The sequence below is a fragment of the Pteropus vampyrus genome, unplaced genomic scaffold (assembly GCF_000151845.1).
Source record: "Pteropus vampyrus isolate Shadow unplaced genomic scaffold, Pvam_2.0 Scaffold112, whole genome shotgun sequence".
NCBI lineage: Eukaryota > Metazoa > Chordata > Mammalia > Chiroptera > Pteropodidae > Pteropus > Pteropus vampyrus.
Window position 1 is genome coordinate 1,056,836 of NW_011888893.1, and position 5,501 is coordinate 1,062,336.

The window sequence follows — 5,501 nt, forward strand, 5'->3', positions numbered from 1 at the left end:
CCCCTAGTGAGAACATTTCTTCCCGGAGAATAAAGAGCTCTAAATCATCAGAGGCCAAAGTTGTATTTCATTAGCTTTCACAATATGAAGAGTGAGTCCTGAAGACAATGCAAGATGTAACCTGAGAGACTTGCAGGCTGTTTTATCTGAGTCTGCAGAAGCGCATGCCACCATTTCATCAGGCAGGGAGTAGGGTATACGGTAGGAACCATGAATTCATGGGCATAAGCCAACTGTTACACTTCATTTGCCCTAAAACCTTTTTTCTTATTCAGAAGCAATACTGTGGGAAAATTCCTAACAGCGAGTAGAGCAATCTCCAAAATGAATGGTGTTTTTGGCAGGATTATTATTGGCAGTGAAGGCAAATCCATCTCCAGAATAAGTGTCTATTCCAAAAAGAACAAATTGCTTCCCCTTCTGTGATAGAAGTGATTGAATATAATCAAACTGTCACCAGGTGGCTGGCTTGTTTGCTTGGGAAATATTACCATATTGGTGGCTCAGTGTCACTTTCTGTTGTTGATGTGTTGGGTACTCACCAGTACTTACAGCCACATCATCCACAGTGAGTTGAGGCCCGTGTTGTTGAGCCCATGAATAATCTCCAAGCCTGCCTCTATGACCACTTGCTTCATCAGCCCTTTTAAGCAATGAGTGGGATGGCTGGGCAAAGAGCTGTCTTGTCCACGTGATTACCGAGAGCCTTGTCTGCTGTGGTTGTCATTTGGTAGACATTACACAGAACAAAAATATCTTCACACTTTGCAGTCATTCCATGAGGTGTGCCCCGAGCCTCTTTGCTACTAGTTCTCCAATATTTTTCTTCTCAAGTCCGTGACCACTCAGCCAAGTCACTAGCCACTACTCAAAAGTCACTGTGAACATAATATTTCTCTACTTCTTCTTCCAGTAAAAGCAGACCACCATGTTCACTCCTCAAAGGTCAACCCCTGAAAAACTTCCCTTCACTCGTGTTCTATGTCATGCCCGAATGCGGACAATGTTAGAATCATCCACTTTTATTTTTTAAATGGATTAAATATTTAATTTTTAGGCAAGGCAACCCTCGGTTGACCTCACAGATTGCAAGGACCTTGTCAGCTTACAAGGTCCTGGTCTACAGCACCTGGTCTTCCTAGGTGGTCTCCCATCCAAGTACTAACCAGGCCCGACTCTGCTTAGTTTCTGAGATCAGACAAGATCAGGCTTGCTCAGGGTGGCATGGCTGGAGACTGACTCATCCACTTTTAGGTATTCCTAGTATATCATGTGGAACCATCTATAAACCGAATATAAAATTTTTCTTCATCAGACAACTTGTCCCAGGAAATTCGTTTTAAAGCCCTAAGTGTGGGTTCCCGGAGAGAAGGCCATGCTTTCAGAGCCGATGCACGGGCGTTTCGGCCTCCTGCTCATGTGACTTCACTCTGCCTTTAGGATCTGTTCAAGACTCTGTGTTACGGGCCAGCCGCCTGACTCCTAGAATTCTCCAGTCAGTCGAACAATTCAGAACCTGCATTAAATCCCCAACTTGTGCCAGATAAGGCTGGTTACTTCTCTTCAGATGGAATCTGTGGTAGACCGTTTCATTCTGCCAACCCCTCTGCTCGACAAAGGAATTTTCTGTTGTGCTTGCAAATCTGGGTAATTACTCTTTTTGTTGTGTACACTTGTTACTACATTATAGTTACTTAAAGGCCATGGCTTCTATAAAGAAATGCACATCTCTATAATTAATTAAGGGAAAGTAACATTATTCTTATTTTGTAGAATAGGTGTGTGAGTCTTAGAACCATTAAGTGCCTTTTAGAAAAAAAATAAGTAATGGATTTAGACAGAGGCTGGAACAAAAATGCCTTTAATGTGATCTGATTTAAGCAGGGTAAAACTGGACAACTTTTACTGTAGAAAACTTTCAAGAATCTATGCATAAATGTTACAAATATATCTGTTTAATCGCTACGTTTTAATAATTAAAAAACAACTTAAAGAAATCTTAAATTTTATTCAATTTCTGCTTAATACTTCTTGGTGATAATAAATCGCTACAAATACACTTACTTGAGTTCAGTTATCTTTTTATTACCATTCTAGAAGTGAGTCTAGAGATCTAGTGAAAAATAAATTCTATCTTATGATCTTATTTTTAAAAAAATGTCAGATTCCTGTCTTGATTCTCTTCTTCCAGACAAGTATCCAGCTCTATCTTTTGAGTTGTTCTTGTAAATTTATTCTAGTTCATAATATTGGCCTTTATTTATGGTGACTGGCCTTTACTAATTTGATAATAAAGCAGAGAACCCAACGTAGCCTTTCCCAAAGGTCTTCAGAGAAAAATTATTTTTCCAATGTTACACACACAGACACACACAGAGTTTGTGGTTAAATAAGTTTGTGAAACAGTATGTTAAAATATGTTCAAGAAATTTTGTGTACTCCAAGATAATGGAGATCAATGCCTAAATCATCTTCTAGATTATTATTGTCTTGCCTCTCACATTTAGATGAGCAATTGACCTGAAATTGCTTATAGTAGTTTGACATATGGTACAAGCTCCATTTTTCACCCCCAAAACCTTTGCCCACAGCTATGCAGTGCTGAGTTTATTATAAATCAAATGTCCATGTATGTCAGGTTCTTTTTGTAGACTCACTGTTATGTTCCTTTTGTTTTTTCTTGTACTACTGTCACATTATCTTAATTACTGTAAATTCATTATAATTATTAAAATTAGAGCAAGGCCTCCCACCTTAAAGATTGCTTCACTATTATGCCCATTTTCATTTCTACTTAAACTTTATAATAGGCTTGCCCATTTCCTCAAATATCCAAATATACATAGGCCAACTTTATTGGGGAGTTTTTATTGGCTTTGAATTTGATTTATTAATCAGTGTAGTGAGAACTGCCATCTTTCTAATCTTTGAGATCTATTTTTCCATTTATTTAGTTCTTTACATTTGATTGTTAATTTTCTGTGAAGGGGTATTAAAAAATTTTAAGATCATCCCCAGATACTCAATATATACTATATCTATTGACTTTAATATATTAATAGATCTTCGATAATGCTGTGATTATTATAAACTTTCACAACTTTAATTTCTTAACTTGAAGGTGATATATGAAAATCTAACTGGTTATTTTTATATTTTTTTATCCAGCAACTTTGTGAAAACTGTCATTAATTCCTATACTTAATTATATGTTCTTTTAGATTTTTTTTTTTTTCAAATGCAGCCATATAGTTTGCTTTATAAATGAATTCATGCTGGATACACTTTACATGGATTCCATCTCTCTCTTTCTTACTTTGCTTGTATACATAATCATTATAATTGGAAAAAAAGTACATGGGAATACTATAGCAGATTATATATCATACATAAATAATACATCATATAATAATCAACATTTCCATAATCATTGACTATCTGAAAACATAATTTTTTTCCTTTATCTTCTCCATATTTGGCTGAACTGAAGTCTACATAGAATTCCCCTCAAAATTCTAAAGTAACAATTGATTGAATGCGTTCTTCAATAAAAGAGCTATTAAACATACTACTGTATGTACGGAGTCAGATGTACATACTATTGTATGTACGGTAATAGATTTCTTCGGGTGATCACCTTGTGAGATATGCAGATGTCTAATCACTATGTTGTACACCTGAAACTGATATAACATTGTATGCCAACTATAACTGAAAAATAAAAATATTATTAAAAATAAAGAAAAAGAACAGAATGTGTGAGAGTCAACTCAAAGAGCTATATAATATTCTCAAAAAAACGAAGTACATAGAGGGCATTATTGAAATGTGGAAGACATTCTTTCAATGAGTTAAGACTTTTTGGCGTGATCTCTGTTCATAAATAAGATCAATACAAGTGCCCGCTAGGGAGACGGCGTCTTTTTTAGTGTACTGCTTTTAAAGTAATTGTTCAAAGATGTCAACCATCATATCAGGTTAGATCTTATCTACAACAAAGCATTTTTGAATGTCAATCACATGATAAATTCCTGCTTGAGTTTAGTTCCAAGCAAAAGGTTATCCAGTTTTGTTTTTATCTTACCTTCTATTTATTGTTCGGCTAAACTCTGACCATAATTTTATAAATCAGTGCATCTCATAGTCCTGCTAATATCTCTCATCTCTTCCTCTATAAAATGAGCTTTGTGTTTTTTAAAATTCTAATACCCAGACATATTTTTATTTTATTTGGTTACACTTTCTCAAATTCTCATGTTAATAAATAAAATTTAAATCTAGACTAAGTGAGCGGGAAGTGTAAATGTAATCAAATAAAGTTTTAAAAAATATGATAGAGTAGAAATAACTGAAAACTACTCCATGAAGATTAAGTATACCTGTAAAGTAAGTTGTATGGCTTAAAGTCATATGTGCCATATTTTATTGAAATACTCTCCCATTGTTAACTGTTTAGTTTTTTTTCCTGATTCTTTTACAATAACCCTCTATTAATTACCATTGTAACTATGTATCTGAACAAAAAGTTAAGCTCTAGTATAAATTACTAAAATAAAATTGCAGATTCAAAAGATATTTATAGTTTTATTGATCTTAAGAAATACTTTCAAGTTCTCCCTTTTTAAAAACAATTTATTTATTTAAATTAGTTTCCAGTACACCGTACATTGGTTAGACAGCTATATAGTCCATTGGGAATAACATATACTTTATGAGTTTCAGAGATATATGGACTAAAAAAATGGATTTGTCCAGCCTCCATCCTCAAAAAATATGACAGGTATGCTAATGATTAAAATGAGTGTAAACCCATAAATGTAAAAAGAACAAAGTGTGTGGGGGGGAGGGTTACCATACTGAAGGAGTTCTCTATTTTTTGTAAAAATTAAATCAGATGGAATCATACTAGTAAATTTGAAGGAATACCCATAAGTCCCAAATTCCAGATTACGGTAGATGGGAAATATAAAAATAAGGGAGTCTGAATTGCACGGCTGGCACCCAGAAAGCCTTTCTGCTTGGAATTAGCAGGCATCAGAAGAGGACTGAAAATAAGTGGTGAAATGCAAGGCGATGCCTGCCATTTGCGTCGGAGAAAGCGGGGAGGGGACGGAACAGGGTGGGATTGAGCCCATCCCCCAAACAATTAAATGAACACCTTAGAAAGAATTAACCCTGCTATACTGTATGCTATTATTCCAGAAGAAAGTCCTTCTAATTTTAAATTTGTGGGGCCTCCCATTTCAAATATAGTGTTCCATCATTTTGGTATGAAGGATAGTCTGCTAGTCAACAAGCTGTGCTCTTGTACTACCCTATTAAGCACCTTATCCAGGAGAGAATGCAAGTGGAAAATTCTAGCCTGCACACCCGAAAGTTGAGGAGATAAGACGTACAGCAGCTAACTCTACTAATAATCCTTTATTCCAACTTAAAATGAAAAACCAAGGATTAGTAGATATTTGAAGCAGATCAGCAGCATGAAAAGAGAAAAACAAATT

The 5,501-nt window shown here is 35.2% G+C and overlaps 1 pseudogene; it reads right to left on the reverse strand.

Annotated features, from left to right (window-relative positions):
- Positions 1 to 1,117: 1,117 nt before the first annotated feature.
- Positions 1,118 to 1,236, reverse strand: LOC111743365 (annotated as a pseudogene).
- Between the last annotated feature and the right edge of the window lie 4,265 nt (positions 1,237 to 5,501).